This window comes from Oncorhynchus tshawytscha, linkage group LG22, assembly GCF_018296145.1.
Source record: "Oncorhynchus tshawytscha isolate Ot180627B linkage group LG22, Otsh_v2.0, whole genome shotgun sequence".
Classification (NCBI taxonomy): Eukaryota; Metazoa; Chordata; class Actinopteri; order Salmoniformes; family Salmonidae; genus Oncorhynchus; species Oncorhynchus tshawytscha.
In genome coordinates this window covers 27,976,612-27,998,933 of record NC_056450.1, presented here as the reverse complement: position 1 = coordinate 27,998,933, position 22,322 = coordinate 27,976,612, and the positions used below count along the sequence as shown (strand labels likewise).

The following is a 22,322-nucleotide window of genomic DNA, read 5'->3' as shown; positions in this document are numbered from 1 at the left end:
TTAGCAGGTCCGGAGGAGAATCCAAGGGAGCAGTAGAGTGGGGGATCCAGGACAGAGTAGCAGGACTGGAGATAGGGACCAGAGTCAGAGTGGGCAGAACTGAGCAGAGAGGAAAACAGCATCAGGCAAGGGAAAACAGGCATAACAGGATCTAAACAGGGCCAAACAGCTAGAACCGTAGACTGACTGAGCAGAGATTATGATCTGGCAGCGTGGAAGTGGCAGGGCTGAGTATTTGTAGAAGCCTTGATTATGGAACAGGTTGCAGCTGGTGGGGATCTGCTCTGATTACAGCACACCTGTCTCCGCCCACACAATCACACACACACACAGAGAGAGTGGGAGAGGAAGTGAACACTGGTGGAGTGGCGGCAGGTCAAGGAGACACAGGATTAGCAGTAGAGGGCGAGCAGGATGTAACAGGATGTAACACTAATGAGTGTTTGATACACGCATGGCCAATGGTAAGGGGTATTGAACCATGCACCAAATGCACTCCATAAACATTAGATATCAACTTATTTTAAGCAACTCTACTGAGCACAAACCACCTGCTATGCTAACCACCAAAACTGTTTTGAGCTACTGAAAACATTATATTTAGTCACTTTAGGTTCCAGTCATTGACCAGGAGACCCAGTTATTCATAGCTACGACACTTAAATTCCAACAGGTTTTTATAATACAGTGTGAAGCCCATTCACACACAGAACACAGCAAAGTGGAAACAACAAAGTGGAAAGGAACTGCCATGATTTTGGTGAGGACTCCATGTCTTACAGCTCGATGAGAATAATGATGACGATTTCTGTTCCTTACATGTGTTTGCTAGTGACAGTGTCTTTTTTTACACTGCTCAGTCTATCTTTGATATGATTGAGTGTGTGTGTACTTGATAAAACATGTAAACAGTGTATTTTGATATTGAACAAAACGTTGTCTATTCTTCATAAGTGTGAGAATTGTGTTTATTTACCAGAATGGTAATAATGTTGCAAGGCACGCTTGTATGTCTCTTCAACGCTGTTGCCCTCTGTTGAGCATAGCTGATAATAGATGTCTCTCAAATGAGTCTTATACATACAAATTTTCCACCATCAGATTCAGTCTCATATGTTTTCTCTGTGTTATACATTGAAATATGACAATGGATGAAGGGCAGAAACATAAGTTGCTGTGTTGATGGGATAACAGCTATATGAATCTGAGATGTCTGTGTCCAGCTTGACCAGCAACTCATCTTCATGGCTGTACTGCCCCCTGGTGTTCAGAAATAATTAACATTCACATTACAGTAACAAACTGTCCTAAACAGATTTTGCAGGGATGATTAAATAGAGTTTACTAACAAGTAATTACTGCTGATGATCATCTGTGTGTGGGATTTTTAAAACATATTTTATTTCACCTTTATTGAACCAGGTAGGCCAGTTGAAAACAAGTTCTCATTTACACCTGCGACCTGGCCAAGATAAAGCAAAGCAGTGCGACAAAAACAACAAAACAGAGTTACACATAAACAAACATACAGTCAATAACACAATAGAAAAATCTATGTACAGTGTGTACAAATGTAGAAGAGTAGGGAGGTAGGCAATAAATAGGCCATGGACGCAAAATAATTACAATTGAGCATTAACACTGGAGTGAAAGATGTGTAGATGATGATGTGCAAGCAGAGATACTGGGGTGCAAAAGAGCAAGAGGATAAGTAACAATAGGGGGATGAGTTAGTTTGATGTGCTATTTACAGATTGGCTGTGTACAGGTACAGTGATCGGTAAGTTGCTCAGACAACTGATGCTTAAAGTTAGAGGGAGATATAAGACTCCAGCGTCAGTGATTTTTTTTGTAATTCGTTCCAGTCATTGGCAGCAGAGAACTGTAAGGAAAGGTGGCCAAAGGGAGTGTTGGCTCTGAGGTTGACCAGTGAAATATACCTGCTGGAGCGCATGCTACGGGTGGGTGTTGCTGTGGTGACCAGTGAGCTGAGATAAGTCAGGGATTTACCTAGCATAGACTTATAGATGACCTGGAGACAGTGGGTTTGGTGACAAATATGTAGTGAGGGCCAGCCAATGAGAGCATACAGGTCGCAGTGGTGGGTAGTATATGGGGCTTAGGTGACAAAACAGATGGCACTGTGACAGACTACATCCAATTTGCTGAGTAGGGTGTTGGAGACTATTTTGTAAATGACATCGCGGAAGTCAAGGATCGGTAGGATAGTCAGTTTTATGAGGGTATGTTTGGCAGCATGAGTGAAGGAGACTTTGTTGCAAAATAGGAAGCCTATTCTAGATTTAATTTTGGATTGGAGATGCATAATGTGAGTCTGGAAGGACTAACCAGACACATAGGTATTTACAGTTGTCCACATATTCTAAGTCAGAACCGTCCAGAGTAATGATGCTTGTCGGGCGGGAGGGTGAGGGCAGCAATCAGTTGAAAAGCATGCACTTAGAGCTGCAGGGGGTGCTGAGATGTTTGCTGGGGTAGGGGTAGCGTGTGTGTGTGTGTAAAAATACCTATTTTTAAACCAATTATCTTTGGTCTGTTGGTCCACGTCCCCTGCCCACTCACACGGTATAATGCAGTAAAAACCAACTCCAACCAGAAACTAAGGGGAGGAGGAACTCAAGACACTCTGAACACAGAGAGGTTTGTGAAGAGTGTGAAGACTTTGGCTAGGTGCTATGTCAATAGAGAGGGGATAGATAAATGGATAAATAATAAGCCAAACTCCAAACTCTGTTTTGTAATGTCTCCCCAAAATGACTTATAACTTGTTATAGCAAGGCTCAGTTCTCTGGTTGGTTCTGCTTTTGTGGGGCACTGCTTATGTGTGTGGTTTCTCTCAGGTTTTCCTAGGGCCTATCAACTCTCTGTCCTCTCCTCTCCAGGTTTGATGGTAAATTTAGATACAGTGTGTGTCATGTCACTGAGCTGGACTGTATCGAGAAAATGTCAAGATCAATCTTTCCGTGTAACCAATCAGTGTTTTTATTATGACTGATGTGTGCATAGACATACTGTCACAGTATGACTGTTGCCACCAGGTTACAAATTAGAATAGGCATGACCAGGAAAGAGGCACAAGCTGTACATCAATAAAATCGAGTTCCTCTGTAATAATCAAGTTGAATAAAAAGTTTATATTAGATTATGAATACAATCGTTACAAATCCTGCACAATATTCTAAAGAATGTATTTGTTTCAATTACCAATATAGCTCGAGTAGCATATATAAATTATTGAAGCATGTTTAGACTATATTCAATTGACGATATTTTGCAGTGAGCTCCCCTAAACGAACCAAATGGTTTGGTCCGCCCGTGCCCTCTGCTGCTGTACGTCCTATTATTCCTACGTCAGCATGGGAGAGCGCAGAGAGGAGGGGTGCCGTTGCGTTGTGGTTGGACGTGTGTTGACTAGCAGTTTTTTTCATCTCCCATGTAAGTGTCAATTTACTGCTAAAGTTATCGTCACTAAATGTAATGTAAATGTGTATAGTGTGACAGTTATTGAAATCGTTATGGTGCAATACTACGGCTTTTTTAGACGTAACAGTTGTTTCTTTCGCAAAACCATGTTTCATAAGTCTTGGTTTATAATGACACAATCAAACAGGACTTCAAGCGCTGTCAACCTGTCTGTTTCAGTGATGCAGATTGTCCCTCACTATTCTAGCTCGCTACGTTATACACTTATATTGTATCAATACAATCCATTCATAGGCCATCAATCAGCCACATGTTGATGTTGTAAATTTGTTACATTTCAATTACTTTAACGTTTCACTGTCATGTCAACGAAGCAAGTTGCTTGTTTACCATATATCACGAAGGAACCCTAGATTTTTATCTCCATCTGTGCTATGTTACAGACATTTGTTTGGCCAATAGTGTAACTTATACACTGTAATATCTGCTTTAATGTGTTAGTAGCTTAACATATTAAAAGCACTGCAAGCATCTTTTATTTCTGTGATAATTTGCTGTTTTGCTGTTTTGTCTCAAAATAAATAAATAAAATACATTCCACAAATTCACTTTTAACAAGGCATACCTGTTCATTTATATGCTTCAAAATAGCCACCCTTTGCCTTGATGACAACTTTGCACACTCTTGGCATTCTCTCAACCAGCTTCATGAGGTAGTCACCTGGAATGTGTTTCAATTAACAGGTGTACCTTGTTAAGTTAATTTGTGGATATGTTTTCCTTCTTAATGTTTGAGCCAATCAGTTGTGTTGTGACAAGGTAGGGGTGGTATACAAAAGATAGCCCTATTTGTTAAAAGACCAAGTCCATATTATTGCAAGAACAGCTGAAATAAGCAAAGAGAAACGACAGTCTATCATCACTTTAAGACATGAAGGTCCGTCAATCCAGAAAATGTCAATAATTTTGAAAGTTTCTTCAAGTGCAGTTGCAGAAACCACCAAGCACTATGATGACACTGGCTCTCATGAGTACTGCCACAGGAAAGGAAGACCCAGAGTTACCTGTGTTGCAGAGGATATGTTCATTAGAGTTACCAGCCTCAGAAATCTCCAGGCTGTGTAAGGGCTATTTGACCAAGAAGGAGAATGATAGATTTCTGCATCAGATGACCTGGCCTCCACAATCACCTGAACTCAACTCAATTGAGATGGTTTGGAAATATGTCCTTTGGTCTAATGAGTCCACAGAGTGAAGGAAAAGCAAGACTGTTGGAAAAACATTCCAGGTGAAGCTGGTTGAGAGAATCCCAAGAGTGTGCAAAGCTGTCATCAATGCAAAGGGTGGCTACTTTGAAGAATCTCAAATATAAAATATATTTTTATTTGTTTAACACTTTTTGGAATACTACATGATTCCATATGTGTTATTTCATAGTTTTGATGTCTTCACTATTATTCAACAATGTAGAAAATAGTGCAAATAAAGAAAAACCCTTGAATGAGTAGGTGTGTCCAAACTTTTGACTGGTACTGTATATAGAACGACAAAGCTGTAAAACATTATCCTAAATATAAACCATCAACTTAGTGAATATGATTGATGTTTAGAATGAGGGTTTCAGCATGAAATATCCTTTTTACACACTTGTATTTATTTTACGATATCAGTACTTATTTTTTTGTCAATGTTTTGGCATCAAACTGGTGGCAGTTGTGAAAAATGTCAATAGTTGGAAGAGTTGCGGAGTTAGTTGAAAATAATGCCATGTGTGTCCAAACTTTTGACTGGTACTGTGTGTGTGTGTGTATATATATATATACGTGATGGGATGTATAGACATTATGGACAGTATGTGGATAGAATATGTAGTATATCTGAAGAATACGTGGATAGAATAGTCTATGTACAGCAATAGTTGAATAGGATGGCCTTGACTAGAATACAGTATATACATATAAAATGGGTAAAACAGTATTAACGTGGCCTGGGTTCCATTACTAAAGTGACCAGTTATCCATGTGTATGGGCAGTAGCCTCTAAGGTGTAGGGTTGAGTAACTGGGTGGTAGCCGGCTAATGACGGTGACTAAGTTCAGTGCAGCTTACAGGGTGGAGGCCTGGCTAGTGATGGCTATCTAACAGTCTGATGGCCTTGAGATAGAAGCTGTTTTTCAGTCTATGGATCCCAGCTTTGATACACCTGCATTGATCTCGCCTTCTGCATGATAGTGGGGTGAACAGGCCATGGCTCAGGTGGTTGAAGTCCTTGATGATCTTCTTGGCCTTCCTGTGACATTGGGTGCGGTAGATGTCCTGGAGGGCAGGCAGTGTGCCCCCGGTGATGCGTTGGGCAGACCTCACCACCCTTTGGAGAGCCCTGCAGTTGCGGACGGTGCAGTTGCCGTACCAGGCGGTGATACAGCCAGACAGGATGCTCTCAATGGGGCATCCTGCTTCATAGTATATCTACGGTTATGTGAATGCAATGGATGGCCCAGAGATCTACAACCCATGACAACTACCAATTGTTGTTCACCATAGAGTGTATTTTTGTCTGTTAAATAGCTAATGTAATTTCATTTTAGTTGGACACAACCATGAAACAAGTGGTTATGTGGGTGGCATCACCAGCCTGTTTCTTAGAGAGAGAGCAGCGTGGAATTATTTTGAGGATTGGCAGTTGAATTTCTATTTTTTTCCCTCCAATGTTTTACAAGACATGGGTGTTAAATTCTCGTTCTACTCTACAAAGAAGTAGGAAAACAAGCTTCTATGATGATTTTAACTGAATGTTTTTTTGTATTGATCGATTCACTTACTCAACCAATCTCTAGCTCTCTCTTTATCATTTACACTCATACACAAAAACACAAAAACAAACACACACAAGCAGATGCAGGTGGAAATTATAAGTACAGTATCCCGGTATCTGTCTGGTAAGTGGCTGAGAGCATCTCTGCCCCTTCAGGGCGCTTCAGACACAGCCATTCATGTCTCACTCCGCTGGTCAGACCACCACGATGACGCTTGCCAGCCCTCCTCCCTCCCTCCCTCCCCATCCACCTCGCTCCCCTCCGCTCTGTTAACTTTGTGCCTGCCTGGTCTGGAGCTGCTGTGATTGTGAGCAGGCTGTGAAGCTGCTCTCGCTCTGTTTCTGTGATGCTCTGCCTGCTGTGTGGTTGCCCGCATTAGACTGAGGACCCATGATGTGATCTGACCATGGACTCTGCCTCTGTTTATGTGAGTGTGAAACGCCTTCAGAGTGTTGTATTTATTTACCCAGGCTGTTACCTGGCCAAATGAATGGAGCATTTGTAAACAGAGCCTGCCTCCCACACAACATAAGCACTTGTGTTGTTTAGATACAGGATAAGAATGTTAACATTGGCATTAATGTATTATGGTATTATTAGACACTGGTAAGTAACTGTGATAGAGGGAGTTATTGTTTGAGTACATACAGGTAGACAGATTGCTGTTGGACTCAAAGCAAATCAAATCAAATGTTATTGTTCACATACACATATTTAGCAGATGTCATTGCGGGTACAGTGAAATGCTTGTAAAGGAACAACTCAGTGTTTTGTTAGTGATGAATGGATGGGGAAGAGAAGAGACTGTTTTGACTGGGTTGTTATGAATGGTGGGCAGAGGTAGTGTTGTTGTTTCAGGTGTCACTGTGGAACTTGGCTTTGGCGTGTGGTTTCTGGATGCTTATGTGGTTTCATATAATTAGTTCAGGTAATGAAGGCTGACTAACGTAGGCCTATTACTTTATTTTTTTAAGGTAACTTTTTTCCACATATTCTTAATTGATCACTACAATTCACTTCCCTAGCCAAAGGCCCTGGCCTGGAACAGCACTGTCTGGTTGAGCTGGAGAGGAAGTGGCCACTGGTCTCTGAGAGGAAACAGATTCATCTGGGTGGAACAGAACATAACTATGTTTCTCTGTCACACCTTCCCACAGTGCTGTGGTGCGCTGTCTGAAAAGGCCACAGAGCAGCTTGGCACCTCTAATTTTAGTCCCGTCAAGGCTGTGAAGGTTGCCGGCAAACCAGCCATGCTTATGCTCGGTTTATATATATATATATATATATATATATATATATAGTTGAAATTGGAAGTTTACATAAACTTAGGTTGGAGTCATTAAAACTAGTTTTTCAACCACTCCACAAATTTCTTGTTAACAAAATAGTTTTGGCAAGTCGGTTAGGATATCTACTTTGTGCATGACAGAAATCATTTTTCCAACAATTGTTTACAGACAGATTATTTCACTTATAATTCATTGTATCACAATTCCAGTGGGTCAGAAGTTTACATACACTAAGTTGACTGTGCCTTTAAGCAGCTTGGAAAAATCCAGAAAATTATATCATGGCTTTAGAAGCTTCTGATAGGCAAATTGACATAATTTGAGTCAATTGGAGGTGTACTTGTGGATGTATTTCAAGGCCTACCTTCAAACTCAGTGCCTCTTTGCTTGACATCCCAGGAAAATCAAAAGAATTAGCCAATACCTCAGAAAAACAATTGTAGACCTCCACAAGTCTGGTTCATCCTTGGGAGCAATTTCCAAACGTCTGAAGGTACCACATTCATCTGTACAAACAATAGTACGCAAGTATAAACACCATGGGACCACACAGCCATCATACCGCTCAGGAAGGAGATGCATTCTGTCTCCTAGGGATGAATGTACTTTGGTGCAAATCAATCCCAGTACAACAGCAAAGGACCTTGTGAAGATGCTGGAGGAAACAGGTACAAAGTATCTATATCCACAGTTAAACAAGTCCTATATCGACATAACCTGAAAGGCCGCTCAGCAAGGAAGAAGCCACTGCTCCAAAACCACCTTAACAAAAACAGACTACGGTTTTCAACTGCACAAGAACAAATATCATACTTTTTGGAGAAACGTCCTCTGGTCTGATGAAACAAAAATAGAACTGTTTGGCCATAATGACCATCGTTATGTTTGGAGGGAAGAGGGGGAGGCTTGCAAGCCGAAGAACACCATCCCAACCGTGAAGCACGGGGGTGGCAGCATCATGTTGTGTTGGTGCTTTGCTGCAGGAGGGACTGGTGCACTTCACAAAATGGATGGCATCATGAGGAGGAAAATTATGTGGATATATTGATGCATCATCTCAAGACATCAGGAAGGAAGTTAAAGCTTGGTCGCCAAATGGACAATGGCCCCAAGCATACTTCCAAAGTTGTGGAAAAATGGCCTAAGAACAAAGTCAAGGTATTGGAGTGGCCATCACAAAGCCCGGACCTCAATCCCATAGAAAACCTGTGGGCAGAACTGAAAAAGCGTGTGCGAGCAAGGAGGCCTACAAACCTGACTCAGTTACACCAGCTCTGTCAGGAGGAATGGGCCAAGATTCACCTTATTGTGGGAAGCTTGTGGAAGGCTACCTGAAATGTTTGACCCAAATTAACAATTTCAAGGTAATTCTACCAAATACCAATTGAGTGGATGTAAACTTCTGACCCACTGGGAATGTGATGCAAGAAATAAAAGCTGAAATATATAATTCTCTCTACTATTATTCTCACATTTCACATTCTTAAAATAAAGTGGTGGTCCTAACTGACTTAAGACAGGGACTTTTTACTCGGATTAAATGTCAGGAATTGTGAAAAACTGAGTTTAAATGTATTTGGCTAAGGTGTATGTAAACTTCTGACTTCAACTCTATATACACTACCATTCAAACGTTAGGGGTCACTTAGATATTTCATTTTTTTTTTTTTTAAGAAAAGCACATTTAAAATAAAATAGATCAGAAATACAGTGTTCACATTGTTAATGTTGTAAATTACTATTGTAGCTGGAAACAGCTGATTTTGAATGGAATATCTACGTAGGCGTACAGAGGCCCATTATCAGCGACCATCACTCCTGTGTTCCACTGGCAATTTGTGTTAGCTAATCCAAGTTTATCATTTTAAAAGGCTAACTGATCATTAAAAAACCCTTTTGCAATTATGCTGAAAACACAGCTGAAAACTGTTGTGCTGATTTTAAAGAAGCAATAAAACTGGCCTTCTTTAGACTAGTTGAGTATCTGGAGCGTCAGCATTTGTGGGTTCAATTACAGGCTCAAAATGGCCAGAAACAAAGATATTTCTTCCAAAACTCGTCATCAGATGACTTGGTCTCCACAATCACCCGACCTCAATCCAATTGATAATTAGATTTTTTCAAACACTTTTTGGTTACTACATGATTCCATATCTGTTATTTCATAGTTTTGATGTCTTCCTATTATTCTACAATGTAGAAAATAGTACAAATTATGAAAAATGAGTAGGTGTCTCCAAACTTTTGACTGGTACTGTATATATTATCTTAAAGTAAATGCTGCGGCACTCGACTGTCAAGGTGTCCTCGAGGTCAAGCACTAAACAGGGTAATTAATGTCTTTTAAAGAGCGACTGCCCCTACAAAAAAACAAATCCCTTTGAAAACGGCATATGTGGCATCAATATGAGTTAGACGCATTTATACTAATGTCAAAATTGGCTAGAAAGTGTAAATAGGATAATTTTGGACATAGTCAGTTTCGTCTAAAATGGAGTTTGGAATCTCAGTGCGTCACGAGTAAATTTAAGCCTGGGTTACAATTATGTCAGCAAATCGCCCCTTCGCCCATGTCGCTTCCCTTCATTGAATGGGGTGCCGTTGTCACCGCCAGCATCCTTAAAAGCCCTATACGGATTGACCATGCAATGCAGTGCTTCCAGCAGGATGAACAGCCAACAACAATGGTTTGCATGCCATGCCGAAGGACCTTATATCATGTGGAATAAGTGGTTGGAGTTCATTGTATACCGGTAGATAGACGATAGACTGCTGGTTATGTATCTATATAATGGGATTAGTCACTCTTATTTTAATAATCATTATCACCATCATCGCTAGCATAGCTGATGTTAGGTAGCTAGCGACCAACTAGGTCTAACGTATAATAGTTTATCAACATTTTAAGCTAAGCATTCTGATCTGTTGCATTAGCCTCATTGCTTTTGACAGTTTTTGATGTACAGTAGGCCTAGTTGTATGAATTTTGGATTTATCGTTCCAGAACTGTCCCAGTCTGCTTGAACCGTGCCAGACATATTTTGTTATTGTCCTCAGGACGATGGGATGCCATTAATTTCCAGCCCTAGCTCCATATCCAGAAAGAATACCCTGTTGGATGATTATTTTGTATTTTTGTATTTTTATTTTTGTTTGTTTTTGTTCTCAAATCACTTGTCATGACTGCAGTGGTGTAGTGGTGTCTGGAAGTGGGTTTATACTCTAACTTTGACCATAACTTCCCAAACAGCCTGCTCGGCTAAGGAAAGGTGCCTTGCGTGAAAAATGATGTGAGAAACAGTGACATACACTCTGAATGACCTACAATTATAAATCCCAGGCCAAACCAAGATTGTACTTTGAAAGTAGGCTAATAGTAGGCCTACTACTGAAAAATATAAATGAGGCTGTCAACTTAGTCCAAATGTTTTTCAAAGTCACACTTTTGTAATAGAACACCCAATTTTTTAATTTTTTAAAAGTCTATAACAATGCTTAAACCACATCAGAAGACCACTAGTGAGATCTGGGAAAAAAATTTAAGTAATTAATTTGTGTAGTTACCCTTTAAAGTGGAACTGGCACCATTTTAACATGCTGTCAGGGGAATAGGAGCCTGTTGTTTCTTCTGCAGCTTGCCTGCCAATGCATGCTTGTCCCAACCCACGTTTTGACAACTGGATTGGAACTTCCCTGCTTGCCCGCCCATTTGATCAATGCCAAAATACATTTGTGACCGACCGTCTCAATTCGGTCCTATGTAGCGAAATTTGAAATAGTTTTTTACGTTGGATAAAAGGAAAGACTCAGAGATAGAAAATGGTATATAATACACTGCAGTTGAGGAACAATGGGAAAGTGATTCTGCATTGAAAGTTGATAAACTTGTAACACCACTTTTGAGAAAATGGCCCGAAAATGTTTTGGTACACCTACTGGAGAGCTCTTCTTTGTCTTCACCCATTCAGCATCGTTCACTGTCACGATCGTCGTATGGAGTAGAAGGTGAGGACCAAAACGCAGCGTGGTTAGTATATATTCTTCTTTATTGAAGAAAGAACATGAAGTAAACTGAACCTAAACGAATAACGACCGTGAAGCTATAATAAGAAAACTGTGCTGACACAAGCAACTAACAGACATAGATAATCACCCACAAAGTACCCACAGAATATAGCTGCCTAAATATGGTTCCCAATCAGAGACAACGACAGACAGCTGCCTCTAATTGAGAACCAATCTAGGCAACCATAGACATACAATTTACCTAGAAAGGACACAGCCCCATAAACATACAAAATCCCTAGACAAGACAAAAAACACATACATCACCCATGTCGCAGGGTCCTGTCTTTTTCCGTGGCTAAACCAACTAGGCTTGTAATATAACAGTTTTATTCGTATTTACAGATGGAATACAAGTTTGTTATTAAGGCACATGAAAGTTAAATGTTCCAGAAAACATTTATTTTTGGCAGAAAATGCCAACATTCAAATGCCTCTCTTTTGAAGTAGTGACATGCTACATACGACTAGTTTCCTGAAACAAGTCACATTTGATTGAGGCCAATATACATTTGATTGACAACTAAGGGTCCGGTCGTAAATTACCTCCAATATGCTCTGGGTTGTTAGTAAATTCAGAGTGTTGTCAGATTGTCTGTTCGTGAATTCAGACCCACTGCTCTATTGACACTGGACACTCTGGCCGAGGAGTAGGGTTGATCTGAACATTCTTCACAATGGCAGTCAAGCACCCAACCTAACTGGCTAAAGTTGGCTAGCTTGGCTAACTACTTCCAGACACAAATGAGAGAACACCTCACTCTGGCCATTTTACTCGCTGTAGCAGAGCTGGTTAGGCTGTTTACATGTTATCTAGAGGGCTAGTGACTAACTGTGCTGCTTGTAACAATGTAATTACTTTATTTGCTGACGGTTACTGATACAGTTCATATTTAGATAGTGTTGCGTGCTCGTACATTCATCAGGGATTCTGCACTTTGGCATACACAGAGCAGAGTGCTCTGAAATCGAAGTAGGTAGCCAGAGTGAATCTACGAACACACCCTGGATAACAGTTGTTCAAGTTCAGCATATCTAGCTAACTAGTAATCATGATATCAGGTAGCCATAGGCACAAAACAGGCTAATTAATGTCTTTTAAAGAGCGACTGCCCCTAAAAATCCACTAATCCCATTGAAAACAGCCTATGTGGCATCGATATGAGTCAGACACATTTATTCTAGTGTCAACATTGACTACAAAGTGTAAATAGGATAATTTTGGTCATAACACCAGTCTCATCTAAAACAGAGTTTGGAACCTCAGTTCTTCACAATGAGTAAATTAAGGTTGGGTTTGGATTACAATTATGTCAACCAATCATGCCTCCTTTTGCCAAGCTCCACATGCAAAACAGCTCTCCGCCCAATTCGCTTCTCTTCATTGAATAGGGCTCTGTTGTTTCATCGCCCCCCCAAAAAATAAACAAATAAATAAACTTAGAACACCATATAGAAATAAATGAACTAGATCACCCCCAGTCACGCCCTGACCTACTTCACCATAGAGAAACAATGGCTCTCTATGGTCAGGGTGTGACAGGTAGTGAGACTTCTGGTTATGTACACTAAGTGTATAAAACATTAGGGACACCTGTTCATTCCATGAAAAAATATACAAAGAAAAAAACAACCAGTTTTTTCTAACACCATCTTTGAAATGCAAGAGAAAGGTCCCGGTTGTAATTCCGATGGTGTCCACTAGATTGCAGCAGTGCATGTGCAAAGTTTCAGACTAATAACTTGAAGTATGAGCGAACAACATGACAATTAGTGTGATAACATGCGTCTTGGTGAGAGGTGTAGGAGTCAGGCGCAGGAGAGCAGGGATGTCTGAGAAGCGTGTTTAATAATATATGCTTTTACGATGTCCAGGGGGGGGGCGGAGGGACCTCCCGCACCTCATCTTCTTGAAGCGGACCAGCCACACACCGGCCTGAGGAGAGACACATGAAACGAGGGGTTAATACGGTAATACGGGGGGAGCTGTAACCTATAACACACCTCGTTTATTCTCCTCAGGACTTTGAATGGCCCCACAAACCGCGGACCCAGCTTCCGGCAGGGCAGGTGGAGGGGCAGGTGGAGGGTCGAGAGCCAGACCCGGTCCCCCGGTGTGTTCACCGGGGCCTCGCTGCGATGGCGGTCGGCACTGGCCTTCTGCCGCCCTTCGGCCCATTTAAGGTACCCGTGGGCGGCCTCCCAGGTTTCCCTTGAGCGTTTCACCCAATCGTCCACCGCAGGAGCCTCGGTCTGGCTCTGATGCCATGGTACCAGGACCGGCTGATAGCCCAACACACATTGGAAGGGCGTCAGGTTCGTAGAGGAGTGGGGGAGTGAGTTCTGGGCCATCTCCGCCCAGGGGATGTACTTCGCCCACTCCCCTGGCCGGTCCTGGCAATACGACCGCAGAAACCTACCCACATCCTGGTTCACTCTTTCCACCTGCCCATTACTCTCGGGGTGAAACCCAGAGGTCAGGCTGACCGAGACCCCCAAATGTTCCATGAACGCCTTCCACACCCTGGACGTGAACTGGGGACCCCGATCAGAAACAATATCCTCAGGCACCCCGTAGTGCCGGAAGACGTGAGTAAACAGGGCCTCCGCCGTCTGTAGGGCCGTAGGGAGACCGGGCAAAGGGAGGAGACACACCGCTTCCACCAGTGGTCCTACCGACCGGGACAACCCCCACGAACACAGATGTTTGACTTGCTTCACCTGGCACGGAAATGGTTGCGACCAGAGACCCGGTCATCCGCCGAGATCGTCGAGACCATCGTACTCAACCAGTTTCAGCGAGGTCTACCCCAAGAAGTGAGACGATGGGTTGGCCAGAACGAGGTACTTTCCGCCGACCATCTCGTGGGCCTGGTTGAACGGTATTGTACGGCAGGAACAGCTGAGCAGGCACAGGAGGAAAGATTCCTGTTCCCCAGGCATGGGCGAACCAGCGGACAGGGTAAGGCTCTCCCAACATATGGAGGGGGAAGAGAGCAGCGTGGGGCCATGAGGAAAGAATCAGAATCAGGCCGAGACACTAAGGCAAAAAACGGAAACCGGGACTGGGTGTCGAGGGGGTCTCCACCCCAAACCCCTATTATCTGTTACAATTGTAATCAACCAGGACATATTGCAGCCTACTGCCCTATTAAAGAAGAGCCAATGCAATGTAACCTTGGTGAAAATGAAGATGATATACGGTATGCATGTCCTGTTGTAACCACTGTACTTGAAAGATCAAGAAACAAACATATGTGCAGGGTGAAGGTTGAAGGGAAAGAGGTTGAAGCACTGCTGGATTCCGGCAGTATGCTAACCCTGGTCGTTGCAGGCCTAGTGCCGACTCATAAACTGGATACAAGACAGGATATCAGTGTTACATGCATTCATGGGGATACCCGTCTGTACCCCATGGCCTTAGTGAGCATACAAACAGAGGACGGTCTGCTGGATTATGAGGTCGGCGTGGTCCCAAAGATGCCATATGATGTAATATTGGGTAGAGACTTTCCTAACTTTGCGAAGTTAGGCCACAAGAATGGCATATTTGAGAAGCCAACAACCCCGACCAAGCAGGAAGAAGCATGGGGCCTTCAACCAAAGCCAAGAAAAGAGGTCTCCCAGGGGACAACATCACAGGTGCTAGTAGGGGAGGAGGAGGATGAAGTGGCAAACCTCGCTGATAACGAACAGCCCGGTACTAGTGGGGCTGGGGTCGATCTGAATCCAGAGGACGACGATCTAGAACCAGCAGACCTGGCAGGGTCCTTGACTAATTTTGGGACGGCCCAAAACCAGGATCCAACCCTGCAGCAAGCCAGAGCAGATGTGCAGGTCGTAGATGGTACTCCCATAAATGTTGGGATGATGCCTAATAGTTTTCCCCACTTCATCATGAAAAAGGGTTTGGTGTACAGAGTCTCGAAAATAGGGGTTGATGTGGTGGAACAGTTGTTGGTTCCCACTCGGTCCCGGAGGACAGTACTGGATCTAGCTCATGGGCACATTCTGGGTGGACACCTTGGTATCGATAAAACCCGAGACCGGATTGTAAGGAGGTTTTACTGGCCAGGAATTCAAGCTGAAGTGGCTCGGCATTGTGGAGAGTGCCCGGAGTGCCAGTTAACAGCTCCCCGACCAGCTTTTAGAAGCCCGTTAGTGCCACTCCCCATAATCGAAACGCCATTTGAGAGGATAGCGATGGATTTAGTGGGCCCACTACCCAAATCCGCCAGAGGGCACCAATACATTCTGGTCATTCTAGATTATGCCACTCGCTACCCAGAAGCCATTCCCCTTCGGACGATGACTTCCAAAAATATCGCAAAGGAATTAGTGCTCTTGTTCACCAGGGTAGGGGTTCCAAAGGAGATCCTTACCGACCAGGGGACCCCCTTTATGCCCCGCCTTATGACGGACCTTTGTAAACTGTGGCAGGTGAAACAGTTGAGGACATCGGTTTACCATCCTCAGACGGACGGGCTGGTTGAGAGATTCAACCGAACCCTGAAGTCAATGCTCAGGAAGGTAATCGAAAAGGATGGGAAAAACTGGGATTGCATGTTGCCGTATCTGATGTTTGCCATTAGAGAGGTTCCTCAAGCCTCGCTGGGGTTTTCTCCCTTTTGAGCTGGTATATGGGAGGCATCCCAGGGGAATCTTAGACATCGTCCGGGAAACCTGGGAGCACCAATCCACCCCGTATACTAGTGTCATAGAGCACGTCACGGCAATGCAAGACAGGATAGCCACAGTCATGCCCATCGTCAGAGAGCACATGCGACAAACACAAGAACACCAGCGGCACACTTATAACCGGCAGGCTACCCTGAGGGAATTTCAACCGGGAGATAAGGTGTTAGTGCTGATCCCCACGGTAGAGTGTAAACTACTAGCCACATGGAAAGGACCATATGAAGTACTGGAGAGAATAGGAGAAGTCAATTATCGGATCCGACAGCCAGGTCGACGGCCCCAGGAACAGATTTATCGCATAAACCTGTTAAAAGCATGGAGAGAGAGAGAAACACTAATGGTCACATACCCCACACACATTCAGGAGACAGCCGAAGTAAATATTTCACCCACTCTGTCCCCAGCGCAAGTACAGGAAGTAAAGACCCTGATCCAGAAAAACAGAGATGTGTTTTCAGAGGTACCTGGCTGAACTGAGGTTACGGCTCATGATATCGTTTCCCTACCAGGGAGAAAAGTGAGTATGAGGCCATATCGGGTACCCGAGGCTCGACGGGCCGCGATTAGAGCAGAGACTGAGAAAATGTTGACAGCTGGAGTGGTCGAAGAGTCACATAGTGAGTGGTCTAGCCCAATTGTGATGGTCTCCAAGCCCGATGGGTCTTTGCGGTTCTGTAACGACTTTCGGAAGGTAAATGAAATCTCAAAGTTTGATGCCTACCCCATGCCCCGAGTAGATGAACTACTGGAGAAAATTGGTCATGCTCGGTACATTACGACCCTTGATCTGACAAAAGGGTACTGGCAAATTCCTCTGACCCCCAGGGCCAAAGAAAAGACAGCCTTTGCAACACCTGACGGTTTGTTTCAATACACCGTCATGCCATTCGGCTTGCACGGGGCCCCAGCCACCTTTCAACGGCTCATGGACAAAGTCCTAAAACCGCACAAAGCATACGCCGCAGCTTATTTAGATGTGGTGGGGATCTACAGCCCAGATTGGGAATCCCACTTACCCCGGGTACAGGCAGTGTTAGACACCCTTAGAAAGGCAGGGCTCACGGCAAACCCTGCCAAGTGTTATGTTGGGTTAGAGGAAACAGAGTATCTGGGATACACTGTGGGAAGAGGGTTAATCAAACCCCAACATAAGAAGATGAAGGCAATTAGAGAATGGCCGAAACCAGTAAATAAGAAGCAGGTTCGAGCCTTCCTAGGGCTGACCGGTTACTACCGGAAGTTCATCCCAAGTTATGCCACAGTGGCCGCCCCACTTACCGACATGACTAGAGCCAGAGGGCCAAACATGGTCAAATGGGATGAAAGGGCCACCAAAGCATTTAGGACATTACAGGAGGCTCTCTGCTGTAACCCAGTGCTGGTGGTACCAGACTTTGAGAAAGAGTTTGTGGTTCAGACGGATGCCTCAGAGGTCGGCTTGGGAGCCGTGCTATCCCAAGAGGTAGAAGGGGTGGAACACCCCATCCAGTTTTTAAGCAGGAAGCTGGAACCACGGGAAACCAACTACTCAGTCGTTGAGAAAGAGGCGCTGGCAGTAAAGTGGGCTCTAGAAAGTCTAAAGTACTACCTGCTGGGGCGCCACTTCACCCTCATCAGTGACCATACCCCACTCACCTGGATGCATAGGGCTAAAGAGAAGAGCGCTCGGGTGATGCGGTGGTTTTTGAGTCTACAACCGTTTCACTTTGACTTGAAACACAGAGCAGGGAAGGAAATGGGAAACGTGGATGGGTTATTCCGCATGCATGCATATTTTGCTGCGGTAGCCCGACCTAGGGGGTCGGATCTAGGGGGAGAGATATGTGGCAAAGAAGGGGTTCGAGTGATAAGTGGCAGATATGTGAGAGCAGAACTAATAAACGGGCTCTGCCCGATCACTAAAATGGCCACCCCTGTCAGAACTACAGATCACAAAATGGCCGACCGCCAAAACTACAAGTCCCAGAAGCAAGGGGAACCCTCACAAGGTGGAGCCGACCCACAGATAAAGGGTCAAGAAAAACCAGGAAGAGGGGGAGAGAGTGCTGGAAGGGGCTATGAACAATAGAGAAAGAGACTATAGAGATTGGCTGGATTTACTGTGTATGAGCTGGATTGTTTTGCACATACCTGTTGGCGTTTGGACCTGGACCTACCGAGAACCCGATTCGTGTACCGAACCCTGCTATCCTTGACCTCGCCTACGGCCTGGGTGGACCAGGACGGAGAAACAAACACACAGGTACTGTCCTGTTCGAAAGAACTCTCATTCTTGGGTGATTTGGTGACAGTTTACCACTTAGTTTGTGACAAACGCTCCTAACCTTGAAGAGGTTTGCCACACTGTCTATATAGCACCACATACCGATGCTGGAACTAAGACCGCACTCAATGAGCTGTATAAGGCCATAAGCAAACAAGAAAATGCTCATCCAGAAGCAGCGCTCCCAGGGGCCCGGGGACTTTAATGCAGGCAAACATAAATCCGTTTGACTTCATTTCTACCAGCATGTCACGTGTAGCCAGAGGAAAATAAATTCTATACCTCCTTTACTCTAAACACAGAGACTCATATAAAGCTCTCCCTCGCCCTCCATTTGGCAAATCTGACCATAACTTTATCCTCCTAATTCCTGCTAACAAGCAAAAAACTAAAGCAGGAAGTGCCAGTGACTCGCTCAATACGGAAGTGGTCCGATGACACAGATGGCACGCTACAGGACTGTTTTGCTAGCACAGACTGGAATATGTTCCGTGATTCATCCAATGGCATTGAGGAGTATACCACCTCAGTCACCGGCTTCATCAATAAATGCATGGAGGATGTCGTCCCCACAGTGACTGTACGTACATATCCCAACCAGAAGCCATGGTTTACAGGCAACATCCACACCAAGCTATAGGCTAGAGATGCCGCTTTCAAGGAGCGGGACACTAATCTGGACGCTTGTTATAGAAATCCTGCTATGCCCTCAGACGAACCATCAAACAGGCAAAGTGTCAATACAGGACTGAGATTAAATCCTACTACACCGGCTCTGATGTTCGTCGGATGTGGCAGGGCTTGCATACTACAAACTACTAAGGGAAACCCAGCCACGAGCTTCCCAGTGACACGAGCCTACCAGATGAGATAAATGCCTTTTATGCTCGCTACGAGGTGAGCAACAATCAGTTGTTCCGATGTGAGTAAGACCTTTAAACAGGTCAACATTCACAAAGCCATGAGGCCAGATGGATTACCAGGGCGTGTACTCAGAGCATGCCCAGACCAATTGGCAAGTGTTTTCACTGACATGTTCAACCTCTCTCTGACCGAGTCTGTAATACCCACATGTTTCAAGCAGACCACCATAGTCCTTGTGCCCAAAAATGCGAAGTTAACCTGCATAAATGACTACCTCCCCGTAGCACTCCCGTCGGTAGCCATGAAGTGCTTTGAAAGGCTGGTCATGGCTCACGTCAGCATCATCCCTGAAACCCTAGACCCACTCCAATTCGCATACCGCCCCAACAGATCCACAAATGACACAATCTCAATCGCACTCCATACTGCCCTTTCTCACCTTGACAAAAGGAACACCTATGTGAGAATGCTGTTCATTGACTACAGCTCAGCATTCAACACCATGGTGCCCACAAAGCTCATCACTAAGCTAAGGACCCTGGGACTAAACACCAGCCTCTGCAACTGGATCCTGGATGTCCTGACGGACTGGCCCCAGGTGGTAAGTGTAGGCAAAAACACATCCGCCACGCTGATCCTCAACACCCGTTCCCCTCAGTGGTGCGTGCTTAGTCCCCTCCTGTACTCCCTGTTCACCCACGGCTGCGTGGCCAAGTACGACTCCAACACCATCATTAAGTTTGCTGATGACACAACAGTGCTAGGTCTGATCACCGACAACGATGAGACAGCCTATAGAGAGGAGGTCAAAGACCTGCCAGGCAAAGACCTGCCTGGCCAACAACCTCTCCCTCAATGTGAGCAAGACAAAGGAGTTGATTGTGGACTACAGGAAAAGGAGGACAAAACAGGCCCCTATTTACATCGATGGGGCTGCAGTGGAGCAAGTCGAGAGTTTGAAGTTTCTTAGTGTCCACAACAAACTATCATGGTCACATCACCAACAAACTATCATGGTCCATACACACCAAGACAGTTGTGAAGAGGACACTACAACACCTTTTCCCCCTCAGGAGACTGAAACGATCTGGCATGGGTTCCCAGATCCTCAAAAAGTTCTACAGCTGCATAATCGAGAGCATCTTGACTGGTTGCATCACCACCTGGTATGGAAACTGCTTGGCATCTGACCCTAAGGTGCTAGAGAGGGTAATGCATATAGCCCAATACATCACTGGGGCCAAGCTTCCTGCCATCCAGGACCTATATACCAGGCTGTGTCAGAGGAAGGCCTAAAAAATGGTCTAAGATTCTAGTCACCCAAGTCATAGACTGTTCTCTCTGCTAACGCAGGGCAAGCGGTACCGGAGTGCCAAGTCTAGGTCCCACCTTTGTTTTTACTCTGCTACTACTCGCTGTTTATCATCTATGCATAGTCACTTTCCCTCTTCCTACATTCAGAAATTACCGCGATTAATCTGTACCCCCGCACATTTACTCAGTACCTGTCACAACTTCCACCGAAGTCGGTTCCTCTCCTTGTTCGGGCCGGGGTTCGGCGGTCGACGCCACCGGCCTTCTAGCCATCGCCACTCTATTTTTCATTGTTACATTTGTTTTGTCTTGTTCTCCGCACGCCTGGTTTACGTATATAGAGTGGGGCAAAAAAGTATTTAGTCAGCCACCAATTGTGCAAGTTCTCCCACTTAAAAAGATGAGAGAGGCCTGTAATTTTCATCCTAGGTACACTTCAACTATGACAGACAAAATGAGAAAAAAAATCCAGAAAATCACATTGTAGGATTTTTTAATGAATTTATTTGCAAATTATGGTGGAAAATAAGTATTTTCCACCATCTCAAGACATCAGTCAGGGAGTTAAAGCTTGGTCGTAAATGGGTCTTCCAAATGGACAATGACCCCAAGCATACTTCCAAATTTGTGGCAAAATGGCTTAAGGACAACAATGTCAATGTATTGGAGTGGCCATCACAAAGCTCTGACCTCAATCCTATTGAAAATGTGTGCACAGAACTGAAAAAGCGTGTTCGAGCAAGGAGGCCTACAAACCTGACTCAGTTACACCAGTTCTGTCAGGAGGAATGGGCCAACATTTACCCAATTTATTGTGGGAAGCTTGTGGAAGGCTACCCGAAATGTTTGACCCAAGTCAAACCATTTAAAGGCAATGCTACCAAATAGTAATTGAGTGTATGTGAACTTCTGACCCACTGGGAATGTGATGTAAGAAATAAAAGCTGAAATAAGTAATTCTCTCTATTATTATTCTGACATTTCACATTCTTAAAATAAAGTGGTGATCCTAACTGACCTAAGTGTAGTTGGCTATGGTGTATGTACATTTCCGACTTCAACTGTAGTTACCACCATGCTTGAAATTCTAAAGGGTGGTGCTCATTGATGTGTTGCATTTGCCCCAAACGTAACACTTTGTTTTCAGGACATAAAGTTAATTTCTTTGCCAAATTTTTGCACTGTTACTTTAGTGCCTTGTTTCAAACAGGATGTTATGTTTTTGAATGTTTATTTTCTGTACAGAAAATTTCACTCTGTCAATTAGGTTAGTATTGTGTATTAACTACAATGTTGTTGATCCATCCTCTCCAGCAACTGAGTTAGAAAGGATGCCTATATCTTTTTAGTAACCGGGTGTAATTAATATATTATTAACTTCTGTCACGCCCTGGTCGAAGTATTTTGTGTTTATCTTCATGTATTGGGTCAGGCCAGGGTGTGGCATGGGGTTTTTGTATTGTGGTGTGTTTTGTCTTGGGGTTTTGGTATGTATTGGGATTGTAGCTAGTGGGGTGATCTAGCAAAGTCTATGGCTGTCTGGAGTGGTTCTCAATCAGAGACAGGTGTT

General features: G+C 44.0%; 1 protein-coding gene across 3 annotated transcripts in view; it reads left to right on the top strand.

The window, feature by feature from the left end:
• The first annotated feature begins 346 nt into the window (after positions 1 to 346).
• LOC112222241 (transmembrane and coiled-coil domains protein 1) overlaps positions 347 to 22,322 on the top strand; it is a 124,437-nt gene continuing 102,461 nt past the window's right edge. Inside the window, exon 1 of one of the 3 annotated variants that reach the window (XM_024384962.2) lies at positions 347 to 464. The gene's annotated coding sequence lies outside the window, so the exon portion shown is untranslated. Of the gene's footprint in view, positions 465 to 3,369; positions 3,457 to 6,599; positions 6,687 to 22,322 lie in introns of those variants that run through there. The other 2 variants (XM_024384961.2, XM_024384963.2) reach the window with 2 other exon arrangements.